This window comes from Agelaius phoeniceus, chromosome 1 (genome assembly GCF_051311805.1).
Source record: "Agelaius phoeniceus isolate bAgePho1 chromosome 1, bAgePho1.hap1, whole genome shotgun sequence".
Lineage (NCBI taxonomy): Eukaryota > Metazoa > Chordata > Aves > Passeriformes > Icteridae > Agelaius > Agelaius phoeniceus.
In genome coordinates, this window is record NC_135265.1 from 37,078,245 (window position 1) to 37,101,544 (window position 23,300).

Here is a 23,300-nt window from a genome sequence, read left to right on the forward strand (position 1 = left end):
CTGCTGCCCTGATGTTAATTCTTGCTCTAGTCTCATAATTCCCAGAGATGCTATGCAAACGCATGTCCATTTCTGCAGTCCTGACATTTTCCTGAATAGCACTGTAAAGGATTTAATTTTGGACAGCATACCTAGCTCATCCAATTACATGTGTGAACTCTTAGAAAGAAAGTAAATTTGCATCTATTGCCATTTATGTTTTTCTCTTCCTTCATTGCTTGCCTCTTTAGAGCTTGCTGGAAAGTGATCGAGACTCTGAAACTTATTGATCAGATTTGAAGAGTATAAAGGGGAAAGACGTAACATTGATAAAAAGTAGGGCAAAAGATTAACACCAACACTAGCTTGTAAGCAGGAAAGTCAGGAAGGTGCAGCAGGAGCCATGTGCGTTCTCTTGTGCCAAGGTGATAACAGAGCCAGTAAAGATAAACATTTGGGGTGAGGAAGGAATATTTCCTCTGATTACTGCTGCCAGGTGGAAAAAAGAGCAAAACTGTGAGTTATGCTGTCAACACCAGGTCACCAACAACCACTGATGTTATTTAGAGCCTGTGGATATGGTTATGTATGCTCATAGGAAAAAAGCAGGAGGAGCAAAAAGAAAAGATAGAGATGACAAGGAGATACCAGAAGTAGGAAGAAAGATGACAACAGCTATTTAAGATAAGGATGGTTAACAAGTGCCATGAGGACTGGGAATGTGTGAAGTGGGACATTTAAGTGGAGCATGAGGACTGCAAAGCTTTTAATCTGACCAGTGAAGATGTACCAGACTTGTTGGCAGGTCAGTGCAAGTGAAGATATTACTCTGTGTGTTTTGTGAAGAGAGTGGAACTGTAGACTCAGGTTGGGTCTCTCAATGCTTATCAGGTCAAGTACAGAATAAAATCCAGTATTCAATGTTTAGACATTTTAATTACTAGAAAACATGGTGGTCTGTTTCTTGAATTCCAATAAACACTCTTCTACTTCATTGATATTCATGCTGAGTCTATGGAACAAAACCAGTCCTGTGGCCACTTTATGAACTTTGGGAGTTTTGCTAAGGATTGGGCATTGTGGTTTGGTGGGCGGTTTTTTTTTCCCTTTTTCTTTTTTTTTTTTAATGGTAAATAAGTTGGTGCTCTCATTTAATACCCAATCCCTGATTCTGCAACAAATTCATATGCAGCGGTGACTAACGCTATGGATACTGGATGTCAGGTATGTTCTAAGCTTTCTTAGAAATGACTGTATGGGGTTTTGTCTTCTAATAAGGAAAATTCTTTTTAATAGTCATCTAAACAGAGATGTTATTCATTTCACATTTCTTCAGGAAAGTGTTAACATAGTAATGCTTTGTGATCATGTGTTAGTTATTAGGTTCATAATGAGTATAATACTGTCTTAGTTGTAATGTCCATTAATACAGCAGAAAAATACAGTATGTTAATGTGTGTTCCTTCAAGATTAGCTATGGAAAGTGAAAGTGCATTTCCATGCTAATACAGTAAAAATTTATTAAACCTGTAACATTTGAGCATGGAAAAAGAATTATTTTAACAGGTTTGTTCCATTAATGGTTATTTGTTTAAGAGGGTTTCTTAGTATTATACATTTTCTGATTGCACACTCAGAATTTTTTTTTTCCTGTGGACACATCTCTTTCCTTGACAGGTTGTATTATTCTAAGTTACAGGGATTCTGATATTATCTTCAGGATTTTTTTACAAATGATACATGCAGAGTGCTTTGAATATGTAATGCAATTTCACACCAAATACAAACTTGCTGGTGTACCACGGCAGTTCAGTCCAGGTCATGGTCCAGATTCTCTTTCCCTTCCTAAAAGTTACACTGCCACAACAGAGGAAAAAGTATTGCTGCTACTGCTTTTCCTTCACCCTATTTTTCTCTCAACAGCGTGGTCAAAACCACCTCTCACAAGGACCTTCATCTCTTTCTCTATTTCATGGACTGGTTATAGAAGCTGTTAGGGGCTGTTTCCAGCTTTCTCTTTCCAGCTTGATCCATTTTTGTGCTGCACTGACTCTCTCCTTTAGAGGTGCTGTTACTGCAGCCCTGGGTGGACATTTGGAAACAGTGCATGCTACCATGAAAAGGTACTGTTTTTGTGCAGTGTTTTAAAACTGTACTAACTGGAGGAAGAGGGTGCAAGTCCATTTGATTCCCTGCACTTCCCCTGAAGCAGCAGAGGAGGATTCCCTTCACTGAGGAGGCAGAGGAAGGGGTTAAGCTGTCAGAGAAGTAAGCCTAGTTCTTGTATCTTCAGTCTCTTAAAACATTGAAAAAAGAGAAGAGAACTGAAGTTGATGTCTTTTAGGGGTCACGTATGGTTCCCACTGATGAAGCTGTTTGGGGTATTTTTTTGATCCCTGTCAATGGGAGCCATAGAATCTGATGTTTATAGTTATTTCCTCTTGGAAATTGTGTATGTGAGAAGTTCATACTCTTTGCCACATCCTGTAGTAAATGTTCATATCAGTTCTTTCCAAAAGATTGATTCCTAGCTTGCTGCAGCACAGTTCATCAAATCCTTAATACAGAGGTGAATGGATGGTAGTCTCTTTTTCATCCAAACAATTGTAAGCCTGCATTTGGCTAGCAGTTATGCTTGTTGGATGAAGCATGACTGCTCAGTATTCGGTTTGCTTGCTATTGCCAGCAAACAATACGCTGGCAAGGGTTTACACTTTCTTTCTCTTGCCTTTTTTTTTGTGTGCTATACAAAACCAGGCATGGGTAATGAGTGTCCAGAATGTGTATGCTAATTCCTGTAGAGACCTAGATGTTGAAGTTTAAATGGAGAGCGAGTCATTTGAGGTCGTGCTGTTATCATGTGTTACGTTCTCTGCACTAGTCAGATTTTGCCTAACATTGTTTTAAGTTACTGAAGAACATTTGCAGCTGACTCCTTTCCTTTACATCTCCCCCTTTTGTTTTCCCATTTAGATTTGTGTATCTCTCTGGTGACGTTAAAGGGAAATAACCAGGTAGGCATAATTTTCTGGCACCAAAAAGGAGTAAAGAGCCTGAGAATGAAAAGGGGTTTGGCTTCTGAGCACATTCCTTAGTTCTTTTGTAAGCCTCTGTCTATATTAATGTATTGCTGCACTTTGCAGAATAATATACTCACACGGGCTTCATAGTCATCTTTCTCTCTTCATTCTGAGGACCAACATGTTAGTTTTTCAACAGCTGTAATCAGGAAAATAAGAGCTTTAGAGTTTGCTTCAAACCCTGTATCTCTAAGCAATCTGCTGCTAGAAAGCTACTCACAGAGTTAGCATGAAACTATTCTAATTCTGTATTAATTGCTGTAATTAGGTTTTTTGCGTCATGATCAGATCAAGGAAGCCTAGAGAGAGAGGAAAAAAAACCCCTCTTTATCCACAACTCTCCTAAAATGAGGCTCAGTAGTGCCATCAAAGGCAAAGGCAACGCAAGTCAGACTTTCCCAGCTGGGCAAAAGCCCTTGTCTTCAGGGATGTCAGGGGCAGTTTTGTTCCAGTAGAGCTGGAGTCACTGTCAACATCCTGTCCTGCATGCAGACCTTCTGATTATTTTTGTCCCAATGGGGTCTGTTTAGTGTATGTGGTTTGTTTAGATCTCTCTATTTTGGAGGGTTTTTTTGTCTTTTTTACTTACAGGCAGACTCATGCTTTCCTTATAAGATCCCATATATGCACAAGGTACCTGTGAACAGTAACACCCGTCAGATTACTCCTGACTAGTTTTGAGTGGCAAACAGATTTCTCCTGGCCAGTCTTGAGTGTTTCACAAAAGCACCTGGCTGCAATCTGGGGGAATTTCCCAGTCTGAGTCTCAGGCTTCTATCATTCCCTGTGATGCAGGATAAGCATTCATTTATACTGCTCTTTCCCTTTACACAGCTGTTGTTTGCTATTTCCCTGTTATTAAATACTTGCACAAGGAAAGAAATATAAAAATGCTGATACTTGCCATTAACTATTTTTGATGCAACAACTAAGTCTGCCAACTGCATGAAGTGAATGCATTTTGTTAAGCACATCAAAAATGCATTTGTAAGAAAAGGCTCAGTGGGTCAGATAAGAAGGACACAGAGTAGAGTGGTAGCAAAGTACCTTGGTTTCCCATCCACAAATTTCATTTTTCTTCCTTTGGTCCTTTGTGCGCTTGAATTATTTAGACTGTAAACTTTTTATGATGGGAACTGCCTCTTAATCACAACCTATTTATTCGATGGCCACACATCAGCCAACCAACGTCAGAGAATTCTTTCCCACCCGCTCATTTATCATGTAGCTCACCACATCCTTAGCATGTATTCTCATCAAAATTTGGAGTCTTCTACATGGCAGCCTTTCTGCATTCTGTTCCTTTCCATTCTTTCTCTCTCCTCCTTCATGACCTTCTCCAGATGGTACATCTGTAGGAAAAAGAACGGATTTAGAAATGGTTGGTTTTCTTTCAATGGGAATTAAACTGCATTAGCTTCTCACCAATGCTTTATTTTGGGAGCAGGCTAATCTGCTAGACTTGGGCAAGAAACCATGCTTCCATTCAACAAGAACTTTGGAAATGTAAACATTTTCATGACTTGTATGAAATGTTAACATCTCAGGAATGTTTTCAAAGTCCAAATCCAAGGAAATATGAGCCACGGAGGGCAAGCTGGACTTACACTAAGTCAACAAAAATATGCTTTTAAGACTGTCAAAATGCTTCTGCCTCCTAGATTGCTGGTTTTGGTTTTTAGTTTTTTTTTTTAATAAAATGAAACAAATTCAGTTGTTTCCCCCTAGATTGCCTTGATATTTTTATAAAGTGAAACATTTTAATTGGAAAGGGCTTGAAGAAGGAAGGTGAATTTCATTGAGCATCCATATTTTGACTGAACATATGTAGATACTCTTATCCTTTTATATACTCTTGATTAGCACTATCCCTGTATGTCCAGGAGAGTTGAGGTGGGAAGGGAATGCAACTGGTCACCATTCCTTTCACCTCATCAAGGAAAATCTCAGGTTTTCCCTCTAATTTCAGGAAGAAAGGGAAGAGTGGGCAATATGGCTCCATCCAGGTTTAATTTTCCATAAAGTTACAGGTCTCCCAGGTGCACAAAAGGATTAATATTTTTGGTGGTACAGGTGGCAGAGAAGAAAATGAAGCTTGAAGTGTCATGGTGTGCTTGTTTCAGCATGTCTGGAAGGAATACTATTGTCAAGAAGTCTCAAATTTTCCTTTTCTCAAGTAAGTGACCATCTTTCATGGCAGCTGCTGCTTCCCTCTGGCCCTTCTCACCAGAATGGTACCAATACCAAGGTTTATTTATCATTGTTCCTAAATGTATGTTGAATTTTGTTTCTATATATCTGTACATGTTATCGACCTCTATGGGAAAATTACTTGAGCGAGAACTATGGGATTGAGTTATTAAATATTAAAAAGCAATAAATTTCAGATCACCCAAATTATAAAAATATCACCCCCAGCCACGTGACAGTCACTTCTCTCTTGCTCTGGATTTTTGGAAGATGAGGAATATGATCTTTTCCATGTTAATTTGTGGTGATACCATCAGTTACTATTTGAATGGTGAATTTTATTACTTAGGTCTCTGCATTAGAAGAGCTCAGTTTGTTTGTTGATTTTCCCATACCACAGGATTTGTGGTGCAGTTTGAATCCATTAGATTTATTTTACTATCTAGTACAATATATGTAGGAGGCATAGCTCCTAAGAATGTGTTTCACAGATCACTCATGTATGGAGACATTAGGAAATGCTAACATTTTTTTGTATAAAATTCCCCTTGCTCTCCCCTTAAAAAAAATCTGAGCAATGATGCAAATAAGTTTTCAAAAAGATTGTTTTATGAATACATGTGCTATACTCAGTCTTTTTAAAGAATAGAAATCACATAAATGACAGTTCCAGAAACTGTAGATTTATGACTTTTTTAAACTTTCCGATTATGCTGGCAATGACTAAAAAAAATAAAATTTTGTAATTTTGAGGAGAGAATAATGTACTTTTTTATTAAAATAGAAATGACACACTGCTGCATATCTAACTTGATTTAGTGTTTTTATTAGTTATAGAACTGTTTTAATACCTCACTAACTATTGCTTTCTCCCTCAAGGTTTTCATTGTTCTCATACCCTAGAAACAAATTGATAATTCTGAAAAAAATAAAGTATTTCTTAGTTGTTTGCTAACAGCAGAATAGCAATCAGTCACCACAGGGTTACTACAATGGGCATCATTATATCTGGATCCTTATCAATTTCACTATATGGGTAAGTATTATTGCTGCATACCGGAACTCCTTTGGTGTTATTGCTTAATTTTAATTGTGATTGTAAAATGTGAAAAATGTGGATATTTAAACCACAATTAAACACCTGCTATACTTGTTGTGCATTGGCATTTAAAGATATATTGAGTATTTAAAATCTGCTGAATCAGATATTATATTGAGGGGGGAAATAAAAAATAAAAAATCTGGGATTGGTTTGAAAGCAAATGTTTGCTTAAGGAAACAGTTGCCGGGAAATTTAATTTAGCCAAGTACGTGATGCAACATCTGAAACTTAAAATATTTTCAAGGGTAAATTTTGACATCGTGCTGTTTCTCATGCAGCTTCAGAGGCTGCCAGTCCCTTGCAGCTTCCAAGAATCCCACTGTCCTATGTGTGTCCCTCTGACATCCTGCAAATGGAAAATCCTGCACTGGAGAACACCTGCCCAGCATTAACAAGATGTAAATGGCAGAAACAGCAGAATGTCAAGTTGCAGAGACACAAAGAAATGAAGGTTTTTTAGAAAAAGCCTCTGCTGACTACTCCCAAATTCTTAATTTCATTCCAGAGTGAAAACATTTCTAAATTGCTTCTGGTTCTGTGGTGAGAAGCACAGAAAAACACATGAGCACATGATTTTTGTTAGGCGTGTGAGTAATCCGAATGAGTTAGAGCTCAGCACATGTTGATGTGCTTTGCTGCCTTGGATCTGTTAGTGGTGTAAGGTGGTTTAAATCTAGCAGACATAAAGAGAGGCAGCAGCTCTCAGTACAATTAAATCTGCAAGCAGCCTCTACTGCACAGCCTGGCTCATGCACCTTTCCATATCCCATCTCTTTCCTCTTCCTTTAAAATAGGTGGAAAAAATTGTTTGGTCTGAGAAATGACAGATTTATCCTCTCAGTAAAGCCTGTTTTTCTAATATTAGAGGGAAAGTTTGCTTACAGGGATTAAAAAATTACCAGTATTTTAAGTCTTACTTTTGTTGTTTTATGTCTATTGTTGTTTTGTGTTTAGCCACTTGCAATTTAGAAGAAAAGAAGTCATTGTATCCACGCTTCCATCTTTGCATATACGGTGGAAAGATTTTTCTGAGCCTTCAGCTGGTTCTTGTCCATTCTGGAGGAGTGCTTGGGGGATCTCTTGCTTCATGATTTACAGTCTAATAAGGTACAGACCTAGAACCAAATCCCTCCCCAAGCCAAACCAGCAGCTCTGGGAGAAAAACTGTTCCTCTGTTTAGGAGAGGTAACACCAGCATTTTTCTTCAGCTGTAGAAGAGAGCTTGTTGTTTTTAGTGGTCTGCTGATAGGCATCCTTGGTGGTGCATTGATTTAGGTTTTATTTCCTGCAATCTAGACTCCTGGGAGGATTCCCTGGCTTCTTGCCTCTGTACTTCTGTTGACTTTGTATTGAACTTTGAAATGATTCAACATGATCAGCTGTCAGCCTCCTACTACACACTGGGCAATCAAAATAACTCCCTTCCCCTTCCTGGGAGAGTAGGGTTCCCAAGGGGACTTCATGGTCCTTATCTTTTTCTACTTGCTGGTTTGAAACCAGTGGTAATTGGCTAATAGTTGTGAAAAAACAAACACTGTTTCAATAACTAATGAGTGCAATAAATTGACATGTTCTGCATTTCAATTTTTTTCCCCAAATTGGTGCCTCAGTTTTGAGGTAGAGTACCCCTGCTCATTTCTGTACAGGCCAAACAGCTTCTCAAATGCCTTACCACAAATAAATCATTTAAGTATCTTCTTCTTGTCTTAGAGCATGTCTTGGCTACCAGCACACTTTCCTGTCAATCTTCAGTAATGGTTTGTGTCAGGTGGAGCCTCCTGGGAAAGAAATGGGTTTATTTTAAAAAGTTTATGAGAGCATCTCCTATATCTCCAATGTGTGTCATAGAGAAGGATTATTAAATATAGAATAAATAACAGACAACTGTATTACGAGGCTTTAATTCTATCGAGGGATTCCATTTTTTAAAAGTGGATTTAGTGCTCATGAAAGCTGTCAGGTTGAGGTCCTTGGAAGTCAAAGTGGTCTTTTTATCCCATAGATCAGGTGTCGTATTGGCAAAAAACCTGCAGGCTCTCCCACGCTGTCCTTACCTGCAGCACCTGTATTTGTGCTTTAACCTATCCATGCGAAGCAAGTAGAAGAGCAGGTCCAGGAGGTGCAATAAAGGTTAATGTAAGCAATCCAAAATGAGCTCTGAGAAGGCTGGCACCTCCACACATGTCAGTGCTGTGTACAGAGGCATTAGCCAGGGTCCCCCAGCATGGTTAGCCCCTTGAGCTGTGCTGATGGGTGCACACCAGCTCTCAGCATCAGGCAGGCACTGCACCACAGGGGAATAAACCCAGAGCAGGGAAGTCTTCAAACCCCACAGGCAAAATGGTCTGACTCACAGGGCTTCTCTCATCCCACAGGGAGCCTCGCATTCCTCAGGCTCGGCAGGATGTGTGGGATATGGAGGCTTACATTTTAAACCTACACCTTTATAGCACGAGGATCATCAATTAATTTACCTACTCTTCTGTCAACTTTGGCAGCTTTATAAATTGGAAAAAGAGATTCATGATCTAAATCCAGCCCCTCACTCTGCGATGCATTGATGCCTATAATTCCTCATAGAAAATATCTTTCCTGAAGTCTGCAATGTGTTATAATCTCTAATTATGAATATGTTCACAGAATTTGTTCATCTCAAGATGCACTTGTGCATCTGTTATTTATGCACTATACATTAAACTTTACATATAGCTTTAGAAATATTTCTGCAGATGTGCACTTGTGCTTAAAAGACCATAGAAAAGGATATGTTAAGCTGTGTGATGAGGTCCTTGGGTATGGATTATAAAGTAAGGGAAAGAGCATCATCTTTTCCCCATGGTGGAGTTGTAACTAGAGGCAGACAACCCTCTGCTGAAATTTTGGGGTGGAAAGGCATCTGCAGAGTCGCAGCTACAGGTGATGTTGCAGCCCATCTCTTGGTGGCCTCTCAGGCAGTCTGTGGGCTCTGTGTTCCTGCTGCCAGGCTCTGTGGGTGGGGGGTGTTCCTGCCTGCCCTGGAGCCCAGGCACAGACAGTATTTACTGTCTGGGTCTTCATGGCAGACAAGCCTGGTATCAAGGGCATCCTCAGGTCACCCTTTGAAGATGATGTAGCAAGAAGCCAATGTGTTTGTGAGGGCAGGGAAGTCTGGAACTGAGTAAGAGAGACTGTAAACTTATTAGAGAGGCTGAACTTTATGCTTAAATAGCACATAATGCAGTGGGAACTGGTCCCTGCCTGGCACTTTTAATTGCTGCTGTAATAATAATACAAGAAACAGAGCCACTGTTCTGTCCACAGCCATACAAAAAATGATAAATTGTTATTCTACTTGTTTTCCTATTGTAAAGTAATGCTGCCAGTATGGAATTCATTTAACTGGAAGACAAGTCCTCAAATGATTACCTTAGAATCTGAAGGGGGAAAAAATACAATTCAGCACTAGCCACTACAAGAAAATTAGAATTAAAGTTAATATAACTTGAAAAATGAAGCAAAAAAAGTCAGATGGCCAATAAATGCATGATGTACAAAAATATGCTTATCTTTGAGCACACCCCAAGGTATCTTCTGGGTCCTGGTTCTAGTCAGTCCCAGAAAGACATAAATGGCACCTTAAAGCTGTGACTGCTTCAGGATCTAATGCTTTTCTAAGAGTGTGTTGCTATGAAGGAAGCATTAACAGGTTTTGGTGCGAAGATGCTATCAGATTTTTTATATGTTAGTCTTCCTTGTGTAAGCTAGCTAAAGGTGCACATGGCTTGTGGAGATGATCCCTGAGAGACTGTGTTTTTGAAAGGTGCTGAGGTTCCTTCATTTCCCCTGCAAGGTAATGAGGACTCTGTGCCAGAAGGGAATACAAATCTGTTGTGTTGGCTGGTTTGGGTTTAGTTGTCTTTCTCTTTTTTTTTTTTTTCTTTGTGTGTGGACTTCTGTGCTTCACAAACAAAATCTTTTCTCCATGAAGAGAAGACATCGCATATCTATACAACATGCCCCAGCACCTCCTCAAAAAGACATTTGCCTTTTAATCTGGACAGTAACAGTGTATGCAATTAAGTGCTCTGTTTTCTTCTCACCCTACAACCCAGTTTTGCTTTTCATGTTATTATGCTGTGCTTAATAATAGAAGTACCTGAAATATTTGACGATTGATGGAAAAAAGTATTCCTTGCTTTGCCTTGAAGCACCATATCTTTACAGAATCATAGGAGCTGGAGATTGTAAAGGCCTTTTGGGTCACTGGAGCCACCCATGTGCCGACACTGGATTGACACTCTTTTCTTTTCCTGCGAAAAGCTGCTTGTGATATGGTGGTGCAAAGAAATTTGCACTTTAATAGGATGCATTTTCATAAAAGCTCAACCTGATTTTGTCTCTGTTTATGGTCCAGATATATACGGTGCTATACAGGCCATATGAAATTACAGCAAGGAGTTGTGAATGATGTAGGAAATGAAAAATTCATCACAAAGAGCAAAGAGGTAGCAAAGCTGTGCTTTTGATATTAAACTCAGATATAAGCCAGGCAAGGGAACTAGACTCAAAAGGTCTCAAACAAATATAACCCCTATAGAATAAAACTGAGAAAAATAAATAGGCTAATTAAAAAAAAAAATTAGCATAGCTTGAAAGCATTTATTCTCTCCTATTAAAAAGAAACCCAAACACTTCCTAGCTGAAGAGAGCACTTCTAGATGTGGCTTTGTCCCAAATGAAGACAAATAGAAAAGGCTTCTGACAATTTGGGAAAGTGCTAGAATATTCATACCAGAGGAAGCTGTTTGTTTTATTGGATTTTTGCTTTCCTTGGGTTTTAAAAATTTTTTGCAGGGGGCATGGAATCACTCATTCCAGGGCTGGTAAGTAGCGCATACAGAATTTATTAGTAGCCCATACAATAAGAAGAAATCTTCTTACTACAGATGGCCTCTCAAAATAAAATCAGGTAAAAGACAGATAATCCTTAGCTCATCATTACTGCAGGTATTCTGACCTGGTCTACTTTCACCCCATTGTGTAAGGATTCTATACCACACCCTTTTGGGGGAATAGCAAATATTTCTATATTTGTTTCTGTAATGTGCTATTCAATCCTTCTACCTTTGGTTTGTGCACACAGATTTCTTACTCTCTTGTGGAACCCTTAAAAATTATTTTTGTGGTGACAAGGAATGCAAGGACTCCTCTTCAGCCTAAGTCCATGCAGCACATAAGGAGGTGCATGTCTCCCACTGTTTAAACCCAGCTGTGTTCTTCAACACCTTGCTGAATTAGATCCTTAATCATCATCACCATCAATAGCTACTGCTTGCACGCTCTCCCTGCAAAATGTGAGTTTTTAAACATGCAGCCCTGGGACTTTGTGCTGGTCAGCAAAGCAACTACACTGGCTGATGTTCCCTGCTCTCTGTATACACATGGTTTAAAATTACTGCAGCAGCTCCAGTACTTCATTCTTTTGCCAGTGAGCACCTGCATTGTACATGTGGGATTCTAATCTTCACATGCGAGATCACCTCGAATAATTTCTGTGGGTTTTATAGGCAATTCTGTGGTGATCAAACTACTGTAAAGAGAGACCTGTATCAACCCATAATTTCCCCCCTTTTTTCAAACATATAATCTAAGGTTTCCCTTGTGGGTGGCCCTTCTTTCTTTTGTGCCATGGTAATTTCTTCATAGGTGGTACCTGACAAGTCCTTTTTTACCCTTAGAGTTTTTTGTTCAGATTCCATTCACTTCAAAATATCATTACCATTGCAAACAAGGAAAATGTGTTTATCAGAAACTGCAAACTCCTTTAGGGCCTCATAGGATTAATCACGGTTATAAAGTTTTATTAAACACAATTTTTGTTTAATGACAAGCTCCACCAGTCCTTCCCATTCCAAACCAATCCTGTCCTTAGGGTGTATCTAGCACAGCAGATTGTTTTCAACAGACTCTCAAGACAATCCCTATTACTTTGTCATGCACAGAGATATTTTTCTTCCTGGATAATTTGAACTTCCTTAAAAATCACATCTGTTTCATACTTTATTTATTTGTAATTTAAATCCTTAAATTGAATCTTTCATTACTAACATCTGGGCTTGAAATGCAGCCCACTTGAAAAAATACAAATTTTATTTTATTTGTAGTTACCCCCCTTCACTCAGTAGCATTGGTACAAACATTCCCTGGCCAGAGGCAAAACAGCCGGGTATCTTAAAGCTGTGATGCCGTACCACGTGTAATATGGCTCACTTGAATGTCCCTGAAGTGACTGGCAATTTGCCCAGAATTAGACTGAATGCAAGTAATAAGCTGTAGAAATTCCACAATATTGACAATTAGATATCTCTATACAGCAGCAGCTGTGTATTGTTCTCATGGCATATTCCTCTCAAAGCACCTCCTAAAAAAAGGGGGAAAAAAAAACCTGGCAGAAGGTTGCAGGCAGCAGAAAGGTAATATACATTGTATGAAATATCTCAAATTCAGATTAATAGGAATGTTTCTATTAGCACAGTTTTCTACATCAGGAATAATGGCTAAGGTAAAATGCTGTGGAATTTTCAGTTTATAATACCACATCTGTACTGGTAAATTGCTGTATTTTAAGCCTTTTTTTTTTTTTTCTGAGAAAGATACCTACCCGCTCTTTCCTTTCATCATGAAAAGGAGGAGATTGGAGTATGGGCTTGCCTTTGGTTGCTGCTTGATTGCCCCCAAAACAGAAAAAGACATTGGTTTCCTGCACAATGGGGTGTCCCCAAGATGTAGCAATATGGCCCAGAACAGAAAGGTGGGGTGAGAAGAAAAGGTTTGGGTTTTCTTACGTGATTTGAGAAAATTCAGATAGCTTTGAGAGACCTGCTGGAATAAATACATTTATTTCCTATTAATTGTCAATTCCCTCATGTTTCAAAGTTTATTTGTCAGTCTTTCTACAGAAAATGTGGAAAATTAATTCATTGAACATTTATTTTATTTTACTTACAAGAAGCAGCTGCCCACAGCGAACGGATTCAAATTTTATTTTTTAAACCATACTTTTGAAGTTTGCATTATAAGCTATTCATCTTTGATATTTTGCCCAGTGGATATCAATGGAGCTTGTTTCTGTCAGCTACTAAGCTTGTCAAACTTTGGTTTTGGTATCTGTCTTTATTGTAATAGAAATGATCACTTTTTAAAATAAACTGCTGTTTGGTTGGTTTGTTTGGTTGTTTTTTTTTTTTTTCCAGAAGTACCATAAAACTGAGGGAACAATAAGATGTCAAGTTTTATATTGCAGATGCTAATTTATCAAGCTAATTACCAACAAAATGCAACTAAATTGCTGATAATCTTGAGACTGATTAATTCAGCAACAGAGATATTGATGAGTATTTAAAGGTTAGGAATAGGAGTGTTACGATGCAGGAGCCCCTTCCTACTTCGGTGCTTACCACAGAAGAATTATCTCAGCACCGCATGGCATGCTCAACATTTTGACAGATACGTGTGCTGTATGCCAAACAAATTGCTGGGGAAAGGAAAGGCCAGTTTGTGCATTTCTCTGCCTGGCGTGACCACGCTGAACATTGCTAAAATAGAGGGAAAGGTTTTGCATGGCATTGTGTATTCAAGTTTCCCAGTCCTGAAATTTGTCACCCCAGATCCTGCCATTTTCATTTCCTCTGCTTTTGTGCAACTTCCCTGCCTTTCTCCCTCTCTCCTCTGGCCAAAAAAGCAAACCACTCCACAAATGCAAACACAATGGGAGATTGTGACTCATGGCTTTTTCCAGCTGCAGGGGAAGTGAAGGTGATGCCTGAATCCATCAGTCCTTTGGTCAGAGACAACTTTCCTCTCTAGACTGTGGGAAAAGTGTTTCTTCAGGCTTTATCAGAGCGCTCTCTCCTCTCCTGTGGGTGCTGAGGCTGCTGAGTCAGTGCCGAATGAGGTCAGTCGTGATGCCCATTTCAGGGAACTGGACCCAGGCCTGAAATGTCCTGAAATGGCATTTCTTGGGCCCTTTTCCTGCCAGCAGCACAACATCGGGTCCCTTTGGTGCCGAATGTACTCCAATAAAGGAGGTTAAAAAGCCTGCTCATTAATTGACTCCAGCACTGAGTGAGTCCCTTTTATAACCTGTGTTATCAGCAGAAGTACAAGCATGGTGTGGTAAGGAATGTGATTACGGACGAGATTTCCTGGGAGAGGAATTAGCTGGCTCTGGTGGTGATCTCCTTTATAATGAGCACACTGCCATCTTTATGAATGCAGTTATAGATGTACTCCCACAGCCCTGAAAAACACCAAGCTCCTCTGCCTCGCCGAGTAGCACCAGCCAGGCTCTCAAAGGGTTAATCTGCAGTTTACTATTGAATAACATAAAATGAGCTGTAAATAATGTAATGATATGTATTGTTAAGCTACATATACTGTACCAGGTGCAAGTACTCCCACTCCTCACTTAGATATAATCTGGGGCAGTCAACAAACACAGATGCATTTTAACAAAAAAGAAAAAGGGGGAAAAAAAGATGAAGAAAGTATGAACAAAAAAAAAATTAAAACATATGTAAGATAATTTAACTGAGATAATGATCCAGGTAAAACCTGGCCTATTTTTCAGAGTCACTTTAACTCTGCCGTGTAAAATACAATGGCATTTTGACTTGTTTTTGGAACATGCATGAGCCAAACACGTGTGGAAACACCTTGACAGGCCTTTTGTATAACTACAAGAAAACTGATAATCCTAAATCAATTACATGGGGGAAAATATGAATCTTTGAATACTAGTAATTATAATGGTTATTTTTCACTTTTGTAGCACCTGCAAATGATGCACTGTATATATATAAATGATTCCAAAAGCTCTAATTAACTGTTTATTTTTTTTTTCTTGTTTGCTGGCTGTAACCAGTCCACATTAATTGACAATTTATACGAGTGTGTGTGTGTGTGTGTGTGTGTGTGTAGATATGAATTTGTCCCCCCAGCCCGCACCCCCCCCCCCCCCCCCCCCCATTTATTTTCTATTACTTACGACTGTCTGGAAATCACAATTACTGAATCTGCCTCTTCTAGCTTGGTTCTTAAAGCCTCATCAGAGACTTTTTGCTGAACTTCCAGTAATACTCAAGGGATGGAAAAATGTGGTAGAATATGCTGGGCTGATCCTACCTAGTGGGGACAACTGCAGTCCCTTCTGTAGCGTGATGACATGGCTCCCGACTAATAGTGCCAGTCAGAATTCCTAACTGCTCCTACCAAATGCGAAAGAGCTGGTTTTGGAAGACCTCCAGCCACAGCTTTCCACTGCTGATAGATTACTCTGGGCTATTCATGGAGCAAGATTAGCCTGACCACCATGAAGAAAACTCTTTGTTCCGTGTCATTACCTAGGACGGGTTGAACCGTGTTAAGGCAAAGCTGCATTGGTGAGCTAAATTCATACAGAAATTGGATCAGCGGTTGTTCTGAAATTATGCTATTATCGTTGAAGGGAGCGGGGGTGGTGGATTTGTCGGGGTTCTAGGTAGGAAATGTGAAGCACAGCAAAACTCAGCATAGAGAGAGGGGGGACAGCTTGCAGTAGGCACTGTTAGGATTTTTAATGTGGGTGCAAGCACGCAGTTGCCATAAAAGCAAAGCGCAGCGGAGCTTTGTATTGAAATGAAAATGCAACTGTGCCTAGGCAGCGGCCAAAGGGTGCTGAGCCTTGGGTGGGCACCACGCACTGCGGCAGCTCCAGCGGCACCGGAGCTGGCGAGGAGGCACAACAGCGCCGCGCACCGCGAGCGAGCAAGATGGCTGCTGGAACCATCTGCAGGACATCAAAGTCTGCTGCCTGATGGCAAGTGGGCTGCCAAAGCTTCTAAAGGCTTTGGCGCCTGCATGTAAATCGGATGCAAACTGTCCATCTGCTGCATGGCACAAGTGACAGCTGATTCTTTTTGCAGTCCGTAAGATGAACTAGACCTAAGCCAATCCGTCCCTGTTCCTAATCACACAAGGTTTGTCCTACCAGTTTCATTAGCCAGACACACGAGATACAGTATGTGGTTTTTCATTTTGCTCTGTACGTGACACTATAAAAAACAATGCCGGGGATGGGCTGTGAAACCAAAGGGGACACACTGCTGCTACTGCAGAGAAAGCATATTGGCAATGTTCAAAGCATATTGGGGCATAACAGTAGTCTAAAAACCCCAATATGGATTAGGACAGCTGACCAGATGTCTTGACTGACATTTTTTAACACGATTCAAGGGTGTCCCTACAGTACATAAATGCAAACTATACATCTGTGTACTTTTTTTTTTCCACTGGAAATACCATACATGGATGCTTTGATTGTAGCTGACAGCTCCAGTGTGAGGAGAGAGCCATTCAATGCTGCAGCTCTGGCCTTCTCCTCTGAGAAGCTTTGCTTGGAAAAAGTTTGACTTGGGTTCCAGTGTAAACAGGCAAGAGAGATGTTGTCTTCAGCAGAAAGTTACCTACCTCCTCTCCTCATCAGATGGGTAGTGGGAACTTGCTGGAATGCTGTGTTGAAAGTGGGGGATGAGATGTGATATACTGTTATAATAAGGGAATGTTGTTCTTTTCTAGACTGATCTCAAATTTAGAAAGTTGGATTACTATGAAAACGCGATTACTCAGCTGTGCAATTGTTTGTGAGAAAGAAAGATCAGGAATGGTTGGGGAGGGGAAAGCACTGCAGGTATACTGAGAAGCAAGGAACAAAAAGGGTGAAAGAACAAAGTTTCCAGTTTCTCACTTTGTAGTTTTTAGAGCAGAGTTCATATATGGAGAGTGGACCCCCTTCCCTTCCCCAGCCTCCTCATCTAATTAGACATGAGACGTGGCAATGGTGAGTTTAAACCAGCACACTGAGTCTGGAGCCGTGTGTGTTAGTGTGAGCCTGTCAGCATTGCTCCTTCGGATTGCAATGAGCACTTCATGTGCATACTTCCACCCTTCCATAAACATGCATCAGTACTTTCCCCCCTTCTGTCTCCTGTACATTGCTGGTACAGGGTTAGGAACTCTGCTGGTAGGAAGCCAACTTTTCCACCTGCCTGTCCAGAAGCAGCTTGAGGTATGGCAAACCTTTCTCAGCAACTAGAGCTCATTCCAAAATACTGTTCATTGCCCCTGCCCCAGCCTCAAAGTACAGAGAAAACTGATATCTTGCCTTCTTCAAACAGGGAACTGTGTTTGAAGCTAATCACAGACTCTTCTTCTGTCCCCACTGGACTTCAGCATGGAATTTGGTCTCCTCTGATGCTCCTCATTAGTGTCTGAGGAGCAGATTGATGCTGTTTGTCCACTTATAACTATATAGAGTAATTGGCTTTAGCAAGCACTCTCTAGTTTCCAGGTAAATGTAAAGTGGTGCCTAAATTTGTTTCCAATGATTTCCTTCATAAGTCTTTTGTTTTCCCAGTGACCAGCTCCAAGCTTCATGCAGAAACAAAAGATGTCCTTAAAAACAAAAGGTCCCGTAGTATCAGCAAAGCCACAAATAAAGTTATACCTAGCATCTGTAGGTACATTTTCTGTGGTGCCAGCTGCTTGGCTCTACACTTTATGGATACACAATTCTTACTTAACACTTTTGACAACATAAAGCTTGTGCTTTTCAGTGATGAATCCTACTGGCACTTAAGTTTAGCTTTTATGTATCCCTTCAGATTTGTAGCATACCCTTAAAAAGGCTTTGTCCTGTGACATCAACTACTCTCATGCCTATACAGATGCTGCATATTTACCCAAAATCTAGGTCTGGTGTCTTATGTGAGGATTTGAATCTAGGGAAAAAGAGTTTCTCTGAGGAACCACTGAACCACTGATAAAAACTCTGCTCTGCTCCAGAAGGTCCCAGGGACTGGAGGACCCCTGACCTGACACCAACTCCTCCTTGCTGCTGCAGTGGTGCTGTCAGAGGACCTCACAGTGGCAGCAAACCCCCAGAGTCCCTGCCTCTCACGTCCCTGCCTGCAGGTGTTCTGTCTGTGGCCCTGGAGGGCTCCCCAGTGAGCAGGATGTTGGTGCTGCTCTCATGGCCAGCACCCTCCCAGGCTGACCAACCCCAGGGCAGAGGGGCTGCAGGTATCTGCAGCTGTGCTTAGCCTGCTGCTGGCCAGGCCAGCTGCACTGCTCCATGGAAAGGATTTTCCTACTGTGCAGGTGAACATTTGGATGAGTGTGCCAGAGCAAATGGCCTGTGAGTGCTCAGTCTTGTTCAGGAACGAGCTGATGGCTACTAGGTCGCTCACCTGTGTTAGAAGGGTGGAAAGAATGAAAAATAAGGTGTATGGGGTTTAGAGAAGGCAGTGCAAGCCTAAGAAAAGACAGCTCTCTGTCTTCTAGGAATGACAATCAAGAGAAAACTCTGTTCTTGAACACAGAAAATTGCTCTAGGCCTGTGTGGTGAAAAGCACCTATATCCCTAAAAATTGCATACCACTGGCAAATTACTGATAATGTGCCAAACATGACTTTTAGGCTTGTATTATTAACTATGAAACTGATGATACAAACTCAAACATGCTGATGGCATAACACTGAACTGTGCAGGTATACCACAATTCATTTGTCTTTCCCAAAATGACCTTCCTCTTTGCTGACTGATGGAAAATCACAGATGAAAATGTCCTGGATGAAACTGATGGGAATTTTCCTTCTTTTTGGTCCTGTGCATGTGCTCTGACTTTCAGAGAGCACCTGAGATTGCAGGGTTTTACTGCTAAGATTGTAAGTTTTACTGTAAATCTGCACTAAACAGACACATGTATAAATTACTATCATGCTGTTGCATCAGTAGATCAGCTTACAGTCCCTTTTAGATTCTCTTTGTCTTGCTATTTTCATTCTATTCAGGAACTGAGCATCAAGATGGATATTTAAAATACAGCTTTCGATTTACTGATCTACAAATACACTTCTGACCTCCACATGTAGGCATTAAATCCCACTGATTTGTCTTTCTGGACTTTTCTTATTATTATTTCCATGAAAAAGCCTTTTCCTGAAAACTGGATGGGGATTTTGAGCCAAAAAAATCTCTGGCCTGGGAATGTGCCTGTCACCAATGGTTATTGGAATACACACTTGCTCACACTAGACTTCCACTCAGCAGCTCTGCAAAATAGAACACATCACAACATCTACTTCAAAGCAATTCTGAGAGTCTCTGAAAAGTACAGTTCCCCATGTTCCTGAAAAAAAGAATTAACACTACATCTCAACAATAAATTCAGAAGTATAAATAACCTGTTTGCTAAGAATGCTCCATTTGTTCCCCATGCCAGAAGCCTTACTTACAGCCTGAAGAAGGGAAAAGAACGTCACTTACCTCTTCCAGTGAATAATGTAAAATGAGGGTACAATATTGTATAAGCAGGTGATATCACCACACTGTGACCCAAGGGCAGGGTGGAAACAATGGGAGGCAGAGGTAAATGTTCCTGGTTCAGTGCTGATCTCATTGCAGACTTTCCTTGAAACCATGCCAACCATGGGGGTTGGCAGAGGGGCCACTTTGCATTCTTCTACCTTTTATTGCAATGAGGCTTAATGCAAGAATGCGGGGAATGGCTTTTAACAATGTAAAGGCAGCATTTTCCCTTTTCTTTGATCTCAGTTCAGATCTATTCAGTCATTTTTCTTGCTGACAAATGAAAGAACTCAGTCATCGATGTTTTATGCTCTGCCATGACAGAGAAGGTACTTTCTGCTTTTCACAGTCCAGTAGTTATGCATTATGCAATAAATACAGAGAGGCAAGGTTGAGCACTTAATAAATATGTTGTGAAATGTATATATTTGTTAAAACCTGAGTATCATGTGGTATCTTAAAATTGTCCGTCCATCCATCCATCCATCCATCCAATTATGTTTGGTAGTACATGGTCTTTAAATTCTGCAGACCATCTCTCTGGCACCTAAATAAAGGGCCAAATCCTATTGTCTTCACTTGGTTTCATTCATACGACCTCCCTCTCTGTGGCACCTCCGCAACCTGATAGAAATGCAGTGCAGTCTGCATGCTGGCCCCAAGCTAGAACACATTGCTCAGGCTGTGGAAAGGCTGATTTGGATCCATTCTTTGCACTGCGGCAGTCCTGTGTGATCCTTGCCTGGCATGAGCTTCCCATCTCACACCAGCTCCTCTTTTTTGGGAGTTTTTGTGCAGTGTTAACATAGCAGAAAGTTTGAGGGTTTTTACTGGTTTTTTTTTTTTTTCCTTTGTGGAAACAAAGTGACTCCTGACAAGATCAGGGAAAACGTTTGGGACACTGCTCACTGACATTTTACCTGAGGAAAAAGAAGATTGCAGCATACTCAAAGTAAATCATACAGCAAAGGGAATGTCCTCATTTTAGACTGCAGAGCAGAGAGCCCTGTGTGCTGCAATTGCTAAGGTAATGGTTGCTGCCGCTCAACTGTTTCCTCGAAATGCAGCCACTCTGCCTTTTTATTTTTGGGCACTTTTGCATGCATAATGATATCCATCCATTTAAAGGCAAATGTCCTCTTAGTTTTAATGGGCTTCTGTTCATGGAACATTGTCAGATACTGTCTTTACTTTAGTGGGGTTTTTTTTCTTTCTTTTTGTAATTTGGAGATAACCACTGCTTTGTCATGACTCTCCTAAAAGCACAGGGTACCTGTGCCCTTCAAGCAGCTGCTCAGCCTCTTCTAGAACAGGGCAGCTCTATGTACATTGTGGAAAGATATAAATTTTTATGGTGTAAGTGTTTTTACAATGGATTTATCACATAAATAAGGAATGGAAGAGACCTTGCTGGTCTGTTAATTTACCTTCCTGTAATATTAGATTATTCTCCAGAGTGCATTTTCTAGATCCATGGACAGTCCAATTTTAAATGTCGCAAATGATGGGGTTTGTATGGCTTCTTGCAGGTGAATTCATAGCCTATATGGCCTTAGTCACCTTTCAAATATTTACATGTCCTTTTCTTCCTTCCTTATTTTTTTCTGAGTTCACATGATGCATACATGCATTTTATTTTACACTTGTGTTTACAATCTCTTGTCTCCCGGCCTGAGAACGTTTACAGGCCCTCCTTCTTACCACTATAATTTTTTATTGATTTGCTCTCTCATATCACATTCTTTGTATTTTTAAAATACTGTTTCTTCTCTGCTGTCAAACTCAGCTCAATCAAGCACTGCCTAATGTTGCCTCTGCAGCAATGTAAAGGGTGAGAAGGTATATCTGTAATTTCAAAAGGACTGAATAATTTCCAGGTGTCCATTTTAAATACATAACAATGCTTCTAGGGGAAAAATGCATTACAGAAAACACAATTATGAGAAACAAAGTTTTAAGTAATTGTTAAACAGATTTAGTAACTTTCTTTAATTTTTTTCGAATAGAAACAAGACCTTGATTTTCTCTTCATTCACTGTAAATATATCTCTCTCTGTAGCTTCCAATTAAATATCCTGTGTGAATTTACCACCTTCTTCAGATCATTAATAAATTTTACTGAGTTAGATTCCAAACAGGCTTTTAGGGTATATGATAATTGTAATACTTTATGTTATGGTGCATCTTCAAAGCTGGATTTAATGAGTCACAGAGCCTACCTGTAAAATTGTGTCTGGAATGAGTTGAAAGGGGAATCATATTTTTTTTAAACAGAAATATTTTTTGCAGAAGCTCTCAGTAAAAAAAAAAAAAAAGGCAATATTTCTTAAATCTACCTATCTCCCAGCTCTGCTTTTTTGCATTAATTTTTTATTTAAAAGTTTTTCATTCCAGTTGGCTTGCAAACCTTGTAATAAAGTGCTTCTAGGATCAAAGGAAGTTATTTTTATAGTATTACCTCATTTTCTTTTATTAAAATAGAGAACAGCTTTAAGTTATACACATATTTGGTCAAAATGATAGAAGCCCTAGCCATACTTTCCATATTTTTTCTAAGGCACAAAGGATAGCCTAAGTTTTGGGTGACAGACATTTAGGGGGGCACAAGACCTTGTCTGGAACAAAACAATGCTGTTCTTCTGTGCAGTGTCAGAAACTCTCCATGGCATTTTCAGAAATCCCATCTCTTAAGCAAGAGCAATATTTTCATAGAAGTAATTCCAAAATAAAGGCCTTTTCTTTCATTTTGTTCATTGCAGTGGAGTTTAGGGTGCTTAGGAAATGAAGGCCAGGGCCCTAGGTAATTGTCTATTCAGGTCAGGAAGGCTAATTAATATGCAGACACTAGCTATGTTTCCTGTGTTGTGTTAGAAGACTTGGTTTATTTGGCCAATGACAAGAACAGTGTGATGGAAAAGAAAGAGCCTTTGGAATAGCAATATTTACTGACATATACTCAATCTAGAGGGTGAAAATTGTGTCCTCTGTATATTTAAGGATAATTCAAGTTTTTAGAAGAGCTGTAGCTGAAACAGAAACAATCCATACTATCTACTGGACTAAACAAAGATGAGGAGAGATATGTGAAATTTATTCCATCACTCCTTTATGGATTTCCCATTAGACTTTGAATAAGACTTGTAACCCTTACAAGTCATGCTCTTCAGTAAAAGGTGCATCACAGCAAACTCTGTTGCAGATATGTGTGTGTTTAATGAAATGAATTCAATGAGAAAGGACTATAGCAATGTATATCTTAGAGACTTCCTCTCATTTACTCCTTTTGGAAACAAAAAATTAGAAGTCACACAAGCCTTGTTGGGCTCAGAAGACAATCCTGGGCCATGATGTATCAATCTTAGACAATGCAGTAAGATATGGGCAGGGGTCTTTGTGATTAATATAGTTCTTGATTGTAAAAGTTATGCCAGTGGTTACAAGTTCATTCAGGCATTTACAGCCTGGATTTGCCTACTACTCATGTTGTTTACTTGCAAGCCTGCACCCACCTGTCACTGCAGGCCAAAGCTGGAAGCACGGGTGAGTAGAAACACTTCAGCCTGAG

General features: G+C 40.0%; 1 long non-coding RNA gene across 2 annotated transcripts; it reads left to right on the top strand.

Moving 5' to 3' along the window:
* The first annotated feature begins 3,375 nt into the window (after nt 1-3,375).
* LOC143693774 (uncharacterized) lies at nt 3,376-13,553 on the top strand. Of its 2 annotated transcripts, XR_013181728.1 has the most exons (4): nt 3,376-5,235; nt 6,129-6,285; nt 7,306-7,458; nt 8,727-13,553. It is a non-coding gene; the product is annotated as an uncharacterized LOC143693774 (long non-coding RNA). The 2 variants fall into 2 exon arrangements; XR_013181727.1 differs by having other exon boundaries at nt 3,376-6,285.
* The last annotated feature ends 9,747 nt before the right edge of the window (nt 13,554-23,300 follow it).